Source organism: Pogona vitticeps, chromosome 4, assembly GCF_051106095.1.
Source record: "Pogona vitticeps strain Pit_001003342236 chromosome 4, PviZW2.1, whole genome shotgun sequence".
NCBI classification, from domain to species: domain Eukaryota; kingdom Metazoa; phylum Chordata; class Lepidosauria; order Squamata; family Agamidae; genus Pogona; species Pogona vitticeps.
Genome location: NC_135786.1, coordinates 28,861,856 through 28,875,489, shown reverse-complemented (window position 1 = coordinate 28,875,489; position 13,634 = coordinate 28,861,856). Strand labels below are relative to the sequence as shown.

General features: G+C 41.9%; 1 protein-coding gene and 1 long non-coding RNA gene across 3 annotated transcripts in view; one reads left to right on the top strand and one right to left on the bottom strand.

The window, feature by feature from the left end:
- Positions 1-505: 505 nt before the first annotated feature.
- Positions 506-11,828, bottom strand: LOC144589137 (uncharacterized). The gene is made up of 2 exons (XR_013545042.1): positions 11,760-11,828; positions 506-649 (listed from the first exon to the last, which is right to left on the bottom strand). It is a non-coding gene; the product is annotated as an uncharacterized LOC144589137 (long non-coding RNA).
- Positions 11,471-13,634, top strand: part of PPP1R16B (protein phosphatase 1 regulatory subunit 16B) — a 145,174-nt gene continuing 143,010 nt past the window's right edge. For both annotated transcript variants that reach the window (XM_072996960.2, XM_078393142.1), the window contains exon 1: positions 11,471-11,587. The gene's annotated coding sequence lies outside the window, so the exon portion shown is untranslated. The remainder of the gene's footprint in view (positions 11,588-13,634) is intronic.

Below are 13,634 nucleotides of genomic sequence, written 5' to 3'. Positions count from 1 at the left end.
ACAGCCAGAACAAATGAATTGGTTTTCAGTCCATTCCTATGGGAAATTTTGCTTCAACTTAAGAACGTTTCAACTTAAGAACACCATTCCAAAACGGATTAAGTTCTTAAGTAGAGGTTCCACTGTAGTTTCTATGGACGGAAAAGAGCAGATACGGATTAAATGGTTTTCAATGCATTCCTATGGGAAATGCAGATTCAACATAAGAACTTTTCAACTTGAGAACCACCTTCCAATACGGATTAAGTTCTTAAGTAGATACCCCACTGTACAGTAGTGAACAAATTAGGTAGCCCTCCCCCTGATGCTGTTATCCTGCTTGCTTTCTGTGGAATCAGGGCTTTTCTTAGACTACAATATTCAACAAACAACTACAGTACTTTATAAGGTTGTGTATAATGTTTCCGGCTGTAAGAAGGATACCATAAGTACAGCTATGTTGGACGCTTTCTATTCTGCTCAGTTAGTTTCGAGCAGTTGTACTGCAAAAGGAGACAGACAGCTCTGGGCTCTTCAGGTCATTTATTGCCTTGGGAATCGACACACATTCTTGTTTTTAGGTCACACTTTTTGACTTTTTTTCTTGAACAAGTGTGTCATATGTGAAGAGGTTATTTGAGGAGGTTCAAAACTCCTGGGAAAACTTGACCTGCAACAAGGAAAAAAAACAAAAGCAATGCGGCAGGCGATTTGCATGCAAACCTACACATACACACGCATTCCACACATCTCCTGCTTTAGACTCTCTGTGGGTTATTTCTATAATGCATAGCCAACTATTCTTGTCTTTCAGTGACTACTGTCAACTTGCACAGTAAAAGGCATTATGGTACTAATTGTGCATGCCAAAAGCACATTTTCTCCTGTCATAAAAGGAAGTGAGCATCCTGTATTAACATCACTGTATTGACTGGCTGGATGAATGAAAATGTTCCAGATATGGGGTCTCTCTAATTTTAGCTGATCCTCCCCCCACCCTTCCCTCTTTTAACCTTGAATATACTTTCAAATAAAATGTTGAACTTATGTCTTAGAACAGATTCTGAGAATAGATTCAGATATTTTTATGTATGTACCTGTGTGATTTTGTTAATAGATGTGGTGAAAAAATGCTGAAGACATACATCTAGAAACAGAAGTCTAATACAGTTATGACTCATATTTATAGCACTGCCCCTAGGACTTTCTCAAAAATGCATTTCTGGGTTGTGGTTTTTCTTACAGTGGAAAGATACAAGTTTTGAAACATTTTCTCTGTGTTTCCTTCTATTTACAAAATACAAGTTTAACAGGTGGTGTCCAGAAACATTGGAAACCAGAAGGTACCATTGATATTATAATTTGCATACCTTGTTTTGGGATTGTTGTCATTGATATTGATTCTTGTGGGCCACTTTTTAACATAGAAAGGATATTGAGCTGTTTGGGAGTCTGAGCGACTGTCATTCAGAAATTATCAGTGGTAATCTCAGTGCCATATTATGTGTGCATAAATAGTTAAGCGAAAGTCCCATGGAATTAATTACTTTTCAGTGCCTTTAAAAATCCTCAGTTATGATGCTTTGGATTTCTTTCACTGAATGTCTGTGGGCAGGATTTGTCAGATCCAGTCAATTTTTATTTCCTTTTAACAAACGGTGCCCAAGCATTTAATTCTTGCCCCTCCTCATCTCCAGCGTGGCGCTTATTCCTGCTCCAAGCCACCTGTTTTTTTCTGCTGTGTTCAAACAGGCAAGGAAATAACTTTTCCTTCTTTCTTTACTAGGGTGTCAGCTTCCCCAGTGGCTTAAGAACCCAATAAACTGAAGATTTGTAGGCAAGGGTTTAGACTGACCTCTTTACTAAGAGACTACAGGCAAATTGTAGATACAGACAAAACATTACACCAAATGTTTCAGAGTTTTGAATTTCTAGTAAAATTCCTTTCACCAGAAGTACAGAGGCTCACATAGGAGAACAGCTACAAATTCACCAGAGTCCATCTCCTTTTTATTAACTAGCACTTAAAGTCTCAAAAGCTTACTCCCAGACATTTGTAGGAAAAAGAATAAAACACAATACTTTACTTCCAGATACTTCAACTTCCAGAATGGTATATGCAGCTTTCTTTAGTACACACATACTTAGCAAGCAACTGCCACAAACTGACTAAAAAGAGGGAGAGAACACTTAGCAGAGAGGTGAGGCTCTCTTTGAATTTAAAAGCTGGAAGGAATGATTGGTTAGTACTGGATAGACAATTAGCCCCACCCAGAAAAGTCCCTCCCACTCACACAAATAGCACACAAGGTTGCAAATAAAACTCCAATGTGAAATGGCCTCCCTATGCATTGTCTCTTGCACTTTTAATTATCAGGGTTGTAGGCCTGCCATAAGTTTGCAGCTTTGCACAAAAAACTCAGAATGCAGTTCTCACTGAGACCTGGCTAGATAGTCTCAAGCTCTCTGAAGGCCTGTCAGGTGAAAGGAAGAAGAAAAAAACAGCACTTCAGGGTATTGTTTAGACATTGTGGCAAAATCCTACTGCCAATTTACACTTGCATAATCAAAATTATGTAAGTCATATGGCAAAACTGCCACTCATTAATTAGCCACTGACTCTATGCTTGGGTCTTGTGCCTGATCAACCAGCACCTTGTTAATGAGTAGCAATCTGCTGTCAAGACTCATGTGATTTCTCATACATAAATGTAAATCAACACTAGGGTTCTGGCACATATATTTTGAAAGATCACACATTCTTCTGCTTTTCTAGCAAATAAGGCACAATGCACTTTATTTTATTTTTTTACAGCAAACCTGTCCAGGGATGTGGAAGGAACCTCCATGAAGAACATGTGGATGGCGGGCATCCCATTGAAAAGATCCTTCCATTCTGGAAGCACTGTTGGATTGCTTTTGACATGAAGGAAGAGGCAAACCTGTGAATTAAATTACCTGGAGAGATGGTAGTTGTGCCAACTACAGCTAGCTTTGTAGCAATGTGAGCAGTGGACTTACAGACCTCAAAATGGCTTTTCCTGGGTAATGACTGAAAGGTCATTCGTAGCACTTTAGTCACTATATATTAATTCACACCACTATGTAAGAACCACTTAGCTGCTTTCTTACCAGGTTAGCAAGGAGTGAAAATGATGGTTCTACTTGAACATTTTTGATCAGTAGCTGAAACTTCCATGTAGTCTATTTCCCATTTTTGTCTCTCTTCCAATCTATTCCTCCAGCAGTGGCCATTTATAATTTTTCTGCATTCTCTATAAGATATTGGCGCATGCCTGAAGAAGTGATTTTAAATCATGAAAGTTTGTACTGAATGTTTGATTTCTAGTGGTCAAATAAAGATATCGCTTCTCCTGCATTTATTCCAAAATTGGGTACCCTTAGATAAATTATAAATACTTTCACCCAATTCCCCTAACTTTCACCTTGTCAGAAATCTGTTAGTCTGTACATCATTTAAATGTGTTTTTAGTATTGATATCATTTATTATGATTGTAGTTTAATTCTTTTTTAAATATTTGTATATCTACTGTTTCTAGCTTTTAAATATTGTCCTTTTAATATTGTAAGCTGCCTTGGGTCCTTTTAAGTAGAAAGGTGGGATAAAATATTTTAAATAAGTAAATACATAAATTTATATTTTTCTCAACCTCAATGAGTTGAGAGACACTGAAGTTGTGCCTTCTATGGTTTGTTAGGTTCAAACCTCCATTTCTCTTTCTCTAAACTTATTCCCTCCTACTACACCTCTCAGTCTCTAAATCCTCCTCAATCCTCATACTCTGTAGCTAGTATTGGGTTAAGAGACAGTGGGGTCAGCCCCACTTTGCCTTTGTGGGCAACTGCCATTTCACATAAACATAAGTCAGGGCTGGCAGGTTTTTCAGTCAACTGTGTTGTTAATTCATCCCTATACTATGAAAAGTTTCAGCTGTTGTTTTTAGCATGTAAAATGGCCTTGGAGGTTCCAGACCCCGCTAGACGTTTTGTTTTTAAATCTCCTTTACCAATAGGCAACTCTAGAACCAAAGTGGCAAGATATAGGTGAAAATAAATCTCAGCAGCTAATTATTTTTAGATGGCAATCTTATACCCACTTATCTAGGAGAAAGTCTCATTAATTCTAAATTCAAAAGGCTTCATTTATAAAGCAGATGGACTGCACTGTTTTTTTTAATTTATTTAAGTTAGTTTCAACTTTTGTTTCATGGTAAGCAATCACTAGCTTGGTATCACATCTCAAAGATGAGAAGAAGAGGGAGGGAAACCCCAAAATGAAAACTTATTCTCAATACTAAAATGGAGGGAAGGAACTTAACAGGATCTGCAGTATGGAAGCCTCTCTCCCGACCACTTTCTGGTTTTCACTGAAGTCATACTCCATTACTCTAGCTTTATAAAAACAAAATACAAACACAAAAATAGGTGATTCCATTACAGACCACTGAAAAATCATCCTGCAACACATGAGCTTTTGTGAATTAAAAGACCACTTCATTAGGTATATATCAATCTGAAGAACTTTCAAGTCCAAAAGTTCGTGGCATGATGGCTTTTGCCAGGAAAGTTACCCCTAGATGTAAAGTTCCGGGCAAGATGGAATTTGCCAGGCACATCTCTCCTAGATGTCAGTCAGGAAATAATATGGTTGCTGTTCTATGGATATACCTGGAGCAGCTGTGGATTGAGAATAACCCCCAGTACTTCAATCAAAGCACAGTAGCCAAGAAGCCATCACAAAAAGTAAAGTAGACAGGCATGTCTTCTCTGATAATTTTAACATTGCTTTTCACCTATCTCGTAGTCTTAATACTGAGCGTCAGAAAGATTGAGCAAGCATTTAAATTTGTGTCTATGTGGGAACCAGGTTAAGTTTCCTTTCTCATACACACTCCCCCAGCTCTGTCCTTGGAAGACCACAGCTTATCCTCTTATTCTCTAAAGTGTGTGTTCTTTATCTTGTGTCTCAGAATTTCTTAACAGCCATACTGAGCTCCACTTTACTTGATTGGCTTTTTCTTTAGACCCAAGTAGAGGACACAAGGCCATTAACTCTCTTAGGATTCATTACACCGAGGAATAAGGACTGGAGCTGTAACATGAACACGACCAAGGGGCATTTCACAAGATCTATATTTAAAACTGATGTCTAGTATACTTTTTTTTCTTAGCAGAAGAAATAGCAGTACTGCTAGTACGCTCCTAGGTCCAATGATGTAGCTGCTGGTTGAAGCTCACAAGACCATTCATTTCCTGATACTGAGATAATCTGTATTGTTGTTAATGTGCTGTCAAGTCACTTGCAGTTATGGAAGTGACTAACCCTAGAGGGGTTTTGAGGTGTATGAGATGTTGAAGGATTAGTTTCCCATTGTTACCCTACTGCGAATTTTCATGGCTAAGTGGAATTTGAACCTACACCCCCAGGTCCTAGTTCTATGCTCTGTCTTCACTGCACCACATTGACTCCCACTTAGGCGTTATTTCCAGTGAATTCAGTGGGTCTTACTCCCAAACACATATGCATAGGATTTCATCTTACACTCTTTGGTGGGTCTGCGAACCTTTACACGCCACTACACCTTCCTATGCTTCCTGTTGCTTTCTATGTCCTGTTCATTACTGTCAGAACAAGAATGCCAAGCAAGGGGTATAAAGTGGAAATTTAACCTAGGACAGAACTATAGGGAGACCAGCTGAAAAGCCCTTCTGAAGTAATAAATGGGATTTGCGTTACATGTTAACTTACTATTCAGGAGTTGGTTTATCAGGTACAGTATACTTCAGTAAGGACTATACCCAGCATGGTAGAGTGGATATAAGGATAGACCTCACTAGGGGACCTGACTTTGAATCCCTCGTCAGGTATGGAAACTCACCGGGCGAGGGCACATTGGTAAAACCGCTCCTTAAATATGTCACCTACGTTGAAAAGCCTGTTAGGATTGCTACACATCTCTTCTGACTTGACAGCACATAATACAGATACAGTTGCAACGAGCGGCTATAGAAGGGATAAAATAGCTGAAAGTTCCCTAAACTGGTGGGCTTCTAGATGTTTCAGGTTACATTTTCCATAATCCCACAGCCATCCGTGCCCCAAGACGGGGAATTCTGGCAGAGGCTAGAAAAAGAGGAACTTTGATTTTAAAAATATGTTAACTCTAATTATACATTCCAATTATAAGGATGTTTTCTTAGACGTAGAAAAACATGGACTTTAAAGAGAGTTCTTCCGTAGCAGTATGGTCAGAGTTACAATCTTGAGTTCCTTGCTAGCAGGCACTCTATGGGGCTTCCATTCCCACTCAGTTCCAGTCTGTAATTTTCCTTTCTGCTTTTGAGGCTGGATACTTGAAGAAGTTTTATCCACCTGGGCCAGAAACCTCAACACCATCAGGCTGTTCAACCTCCTGGGATTTCTGATTTACTTTTTCCTTCTATATTTAGCACAGATTCATTTAAGGCATGCCAATTTAGGTTAGCTATGATGTCCTGCTTGTGAGGTGATAGTTTTGCAGCTCCAGGCTTACTAGGTAACAAAAGAATCACTTGCCATTGATACTGTGACCTTTCACCTTTGAGGTGGGACAAACCACACTTGCTGAAAGTCAAGCTTGGCAAAGTTATTAAAATGTCAAGTTGCCACTGACTTGTCTCCTTAGGTATGTGCTGTCACATTTGAACAGAGAAATATTTATTTCTATGCTGTGAAAAAATGCTAGGTATCTCCTGCAAGTAGAGGCCCAAGAACAGGACAAGCTTGGCTGCTCTGATGACTTGACAACAGTATTGCCAGGTCTCATGATACTTGCTGAAGTCTCAGAGAATTGTTATACTTCCCTGAGTTTCCACTGGGAAAGAAAAGTCATGATTTTCATGCGCAAGAGAGGCAGGCACCCATTCCAGGCTGGTGTCACAGCTCAGTGCAAAGATGTTTGTGTGTGTTGCACTTCTACAATATTGGTGCAGCCTGCAACAGCTTCCCCTATGTCATACATGCTGTGGTTAATTGTGCGGCAAATTAATCAGCAAATTTTATTAAAAATGCTGGTCCGATTCCTCTCTCTTTTTGCTTCTGAATAACCAAGAGCTCTCCAAAGTCCCATATGATGACTTTTGCTACAATCACAAGGTGAAATTTTAGCTGTAGACCAAGAAAGATGAAGAAATGGGTCACATAGTCCATAGCTGTATTGTAACCTTGGGGGAAGGGAATAAGCGTCTCTCTCTTGATGCAGAGTTTGTAGGAATCTCAGCAATTTTCAAAGAGCTAGCCATGTCCATCTGCATCAGCATATAAAGCAAAATAAAACATTCTTTAAGACTGATTTTTCTTTCAGTGTGAGCATTCTTGGAATATAATCTGTGTCTTCAGATATGCTTCCAAAGAAGTGGTCTGTAATGATTTGTTTTTGTTATATATTTAAGAATGCTACTATTCCACACAGGAAAAGAAAGAAAGAAAGAAACTATATGTCCTGCTAATTTTATCCCAAGGCCACAGTTCTTACAGTAAGCCTGGAGCAAAGCATTATATGAGAGAGTACTAATAAATACCAGTGGACCTGAGCTTACCTCAATAAACTAACCACTTTAATCCATACCTCTGTCAATTGTACTTAAAAGTTCTGACCCCTAATTACACTAATGAAGTCCCAAAGGCATTATACAGAGAAAGCTATACTGTATATCTTTTCATAAGAAAAATAGCTTTTGATTGAATACTGACATTAAAGTCTAGTGGCTAAAGCAGAATATATTCAACTGAAACCTCAAGCTTTTTATTCTGGTTAGATGTGATTTTTTTTTTTTGCTTCGTTGATTCATTAACTTATACTGAGTGCCTCTGAGACATACAAAACTGAGCGCTTGAGTTTTACTGTTAATCTGTTATAATTTTGTTCCATTCCTTTAGCCATTAGGATAAATCCATTTAAGGATTTATCCATAACATTTGCTCTAAATAGCAAATGTTATTTTAACATATTTTGTTAACAAAGAGCAGTATACACATATTCTACCTTTTCAAAGAAGAATATCTTAAGCAAAAGAAAGTTTGTTTAAGTCTTCCAGCCTGTGAAGATTCATGAAGATTGTCACAGTGGTCAAAATGTTTGTTAAGCTATCTGATCCCCAGAATTTTATTTGTGACTGAATTTGTTCTTAGTAAGTTTGAATTTGTTTTAATGTTGCTGGTATTGTTACTGTTTTGTTATGATCTCAGCCGCATAAACATTCATAGAGATAAACAAAATTAAAATAGGTTGTTATATATGTGAAGCCATTGTTCCATAGGTATGTAAATGACATACCTTATGTAGCCAAGAAACATACAATTATAGAGTTGATAACCTGCACAACCTTCCTATAAAGAAGGTAAACATTAAGTAACATCTGTACTAAAAGTTCTCACAAGCAGCCCAATTTAGGACATCTTGGTCATAAAAATATTTTTTTTGGTTGGTATTGTTTTTATTACATTTCAAGTTCAACTCAAACATTGTTTAAAATGTGAACAATAAGATTTATGGCTTTCTAAGTATTTTATTGTTTAATCCCTGTCAACTCTTATTGACTTCATTACGTTATAAAAAATAACCACCTTCCTGTCTTTCAAATGCTAAGAGGGACTTGGCTTCAAAGTTCTTTCAGGCTTTTATCTAATAGGGTTCTTGACATCCTGTTGCTTAGCACAGTAAGTTGTACACACAGTTCACTGGCTCAGTACAAAAATGTTTGTATTGCATTTCCATTTGTTAAAATAAAATAAAATAAAATAGACTATCAATGGGAATTTGGTAAGTCAAGTCCTGAATAAGATCTGTTATTTAGATGGGTTTTAGTTGCTTCTTACTTATTTTTTCTTATCCATAGCATAGGCTGGGCTCTTTTTACCTGCTCATAAGAAGGTATTTGTGTGTTCAGCTGTTATCTATTCACTTCTTTGCTGGACTGTATATAACATTAATAATACAGTGGCTGAAACCAACAGATCACTAGAACTGGAAAGTTTGCAAAGAAACCAATGTGCTGTTTGCAAACCTCATACCAGGCAAGTAAGGTAACTAAGTTTGGTTATTTTTGCTAAAATTGAGACAAGGACTGGGAAAATACTGACCAACTCTTCTAACAAAATCTCTGAGCCCCAACCAGCATGATCAGTACTAGAGAATTGTAGGAACAATTGTTCAAAACATAGTTTGGCTCATAAAAGGCTGTAGGCCTACCTCTATTTTACTAGTAGTTATCACATCACTGCCCACGGTGATCCTGGGAATCTCTATGAAACTGAAACAATTAGGGTCCTGATCCTATTGACTAAAGAGGACTGTTGTTCTGAGCCAGAGCCAATGATAGTTTGCTACCCTCTCTGTGTTGTTTTCAGTGCAAAATGTCTATGCGCAATTTAATCTGCAAGAAAACTTCCCATAGGTCTACGCCCTAACTTTCAAAAGCATTGCACTTCCACAACATGGCTTTGAGAATCTCACTGTGAAAAATGTGATTAGATGGACATGGGATTCTTCATCTCAGTAACCTTTGATGAGTTGTGTCCCTCCTCTTGGTTAATTGGTTTTCCCATTTTTCTTGACCTCCTGCTCATTTCTTGACCTCCAGTCCTAAATTCTGTTCTGCTGTTTCTGTTTCTTAATTTTTTTATTTCCTTCTTTTCATTTCATTATTTATACCCCACCTTTCTCTAAAAGAAGGCCCAAGGAGGGCTTAGGAACAGCAACAGAGAAGGCCCTCATTTGTGTTCTTGCCAAACACACCTGTAAGGGTGGCAGAACAAGAGAAAGGTCTCCCCAATGATTGTAAGAAGCTGGACAGACTCATAGAGGAAGATGTAGTTCTTCAGATAGCTTGGGCCCAGGTTGTTTTGGGGCTTCATAGGTCAAAACCAGCACTTTGAATTGGGCCGAAAAAACAGATTGGCAGACAGTGGAGCTGCTATAACAGGCGAGTTATTTGTTCCCTGTAACCAGACCCAGTAAACAATTAAACTGCAGCCTTTTGGACCTGCCGAAGTTTATAAATACATTCCTAGCACTTATCTTCCCGTTGAACTGCAATATGAGAGCTGTTTTGCCTTTCACATTCTTAGTGTACAAATGGACAACCAACTGAGAAATGATGGAATGGGACAGGGGTTTGAACCTGAGATATATACAAGGCTACACTTCCTCTTGTCTGTTTCAGACTAGCTCAGTGGGAAAAATCAGGATTAAAACACCTTGCATAAAATACTTGGACAGGGACTCCTGCCTCCCACACTCTCCTGTGCATGCACCCATATGACATACCTGCTCTATTTTTAAATTTCTTCTCAGAATTAATTCAGTTTAAGCCATCACTGTGTGAGCAGTGACATAAAAAGGTGAGGGGGTGTCAGAGAAAGGACAATATTCTGGAGGTGGGAGTAGAAAACTTTGCCCCAGATGTGTCTCTTAAGGCAAAATAGAAGTCTTTTTCGCATGAATAAATAATAATGGTGTGCCGTCAAGTCAATTCAGAGTTATGGTGACCCTTTCTAGGATGTTCTAGGTAAAGAGTACTCAGAAGGGGTTTATCATGCCCTTCTGAGGAGGGCATCCTGCCTGTCAAGTTGATCCTGATTTACGGTGACCCATTCCAGAGTTGTCTGGATATCAAGGACTCAGAAGCGGTTTCCGGGCGTTGCCTTCTGGGGGCAAGCTAGGCTTGGGCATCTTGCTCTTCTGAGATGTACAACGGGGAACTTAACTGCCAACCTCGGTCTGGCTCTGCAGCCAGAAACCGGACTCCCTGAGCTATCCAGCCACATTTCACACGACGTGCTTCACGAAGACTACTTCGGGCCGCCGCCTTGTTTCCGCTTTCATTGTAAAGAGTCCCCTTGTCATGCGTATGCGAAAAGCGCCTTTCCAGGAAGGAGACTGGCAAGCACTGGGGAAGGGAAGCTACTTTCCTGCACGGGGTCCAAAGGCATCGATTCCCCAGCCAAGGGCGGCCAAGATCTCGCCAGCGGGCGCGTGTGAACGAGAAAGTTAGACTCTTCGCGGCCGGCGCGTGCGTGTTCGCCTGCGCCGCGAGCGCGGCCGCATTTCCACCTTTCCCGGCTTTTCCCGGGGCAGCACGAAGCCGATCCATTTCCACCTGAGCGCCAGAGGGGCGCTTTCCCAAGCAAGCCGGACTCGCTCCACTTCGGGGCGCACCTGCCCGTCTCTAAGGCCTCCCTACCCCCCCCCTTTAAAGAGCCCACCCGCCCCCGCCACCTTCCTCGCTCCCCATAGCCGGTCCTCCATCCTCGGCTCAAGCCCGCCTTCGGGGGAGGAGCTGGGCGGAGCCTTAGCTCGCCGGAGCCCCCGCTGTAACAGCCGCGGCGGCGGCTTGCCTTCTCCCTGCGGCGGGTTGAATCAGCCAGCCAGCCAGCCGCGTCTTGAGCCTGCGGAGGAAGGAAGGAAGGGAGGGAGGGAGGAATTTACGAACTGATCGCTTCTGTGAGTGAGCAGCCGCTCGCCGGGAACTTCCAGCGGGAGGTCTTCTGCGGACAGAAGGCAACCCCCCACCCCGGCCCCAGCGTCGGGGTCTCGGCCGCGGCGGGTGAGTGGCGATGGGCGGGCGGGCAGGCGGGCGCCTCTGGCAGCCGAACCGGCGATCACCTTTTCAGGTGCCGAGGCTGGCGCGCTTTTCTCTCCCCCTCCCCTCGGAGGGAGGTGGTCTCGAGGATAAGCCGAGGGGCAGAGCTGAAACGATCGGGTTCCCCTTTGCTGACCTGGAGGGTGTCCTACATTTTTCTAGACCTCCGCCGCTGTCATTATTATTACGATCCTTATCGCTAGCCTGTTTCTGGACGTCTTCCCGGGTCGTGCTTTTTTCCCTTCCAGGACGGAGGATGCTTCCAGGATTGTATTTCTCAAGTCTCTAGGCTCAGGTTAAATGCAGAGGCGCTGGCGGGACTCGGGGCGATCCCAGAAGCCCTCATTCACGGGAAGACTCGCTAGCATGAGTTCAGATTCTAGAGACTCCGACCCCGGTTCACACGATCCGTGAATGGGAGCGGGGGAGGGCAGAAAGCTCTGTCAGAGATCGTGTTACCTTTAATTTCGGGTCGATTCTACCCGGTATTTTTGCACCTGTGTGAGGGAGGGTGGAGTCCCGCCGTCTCTCGACGGAGATCCGGGTTGTGAGTTGACCTGAGGGCAAAGGTGGGAGGCGCTGACAGCTGGTCCGAGGCGGCGTGAGGAAACGGAAAGAATGACACGCGTCTGTAAGTTTTGTCTCTAAATGTCGAGGGTGCCCCCGAGGTTAGGAGATCCGCGTCTTTAGCGTGGCTGCATGGGTGCCGTGTCTGTGGGGGCGGCTGTTTCCCCGGCAGCTTGTGGGAGCCACCCATGGTTAGATGACGCCGTGGGTGTGAATTCTGCCTTCCAGCTGCTCCGATGCCATAGGTGGTTCAGAGCGATTGCTCTCCGGCTGCATACCTCTGGCAGTGGTGAATATTTATCAGCTTGTTTCCTCCTTGACATCCTCCTGCGATTGCCATTACACACGCCTGCTCCTCTTCCTCCTCCTCCTCATACCGATAGGATGCGAAGCAGGTTCGGGAGTGAAGCGGCGTGTCGGATGGAGGGCGTTGCGCGTTCCCCGCCTTAAAGATGCCGGAGAGACGCTTCTAGGACGAGTGTGAAATGCGGGCGACGTTCCTCCCTGTGGATGTGGCGGGTCCCTGCGCTGTGGAGGAAACCGTGGGAAATTGGGTTTTTTTTTCTTTTAACCTCTTCTGAGTCCATGCAGAGTTTAATCTTAAAAGGAGGATTGCAATGAGATTTTTATCCTTTATGATTTCCAAGTGTGTTGCTATTCAGCTGCTTTATAGAATTCATTGCCTCCTTTTAAAATGGAGAGAACTTTAAAATACTCCTAGTATTTGTGCCTTTTATTAGGAAGGGAGCTTCTTTCGTTTCTTAGCCCAGGAGCAGTTCAAGTCCCCACGCAAGCATGGAAACTCTCTTAAGTGACCTTGGCCAATCGGTCTCTCCCGACTGACCTACCTCATAGGACTGTTGTGTGGATAAAGCTGCAACTCACATCTGCCAGCTTGAATCCATTGAAAGGAAAATGGAATACAATAGTTACAGTGCATGCTACAGATAAAGATAATGTTTGAAGGATTAAGACGAGGTATAAAGTAAAGCCTGGAGAGTTGTATTTATAGAAAGAAATGATTTTTTTTTTAAAAAATCTGCAAATCAGTTATTGAAGGCTTTGTCTCTTGGGTACATTGTTTTCCTGGGACTCACTGTGGATCTATACGATGGGTAAACAGGTAGTACGATGCTGTACGACATGTAAATAGGTAGCCCACCAGTTCTGTCCCTGATTTGTATGTATGTAGCTGACTTTGTGCTCTGTGAATAGACAGTTGGACAATTTGTCACCTGGACAAGTAAGATCAATTGAATGTGTGGGGGGGAAGCAGGGCCAGCAGAAGTGATCTTGCCCCTACCTCCCCAAGTTGTCAAGAAAGGGCATTTGTGTTCTATCTATGTTGCCAAGGCTGGAAGGCTGGAATCTTTTGTTTTCTTAAGAAAACTGCCCTTGCCAACATCTATGTCAAGTAATAATTTATATGGAGAATCAAGCAAGG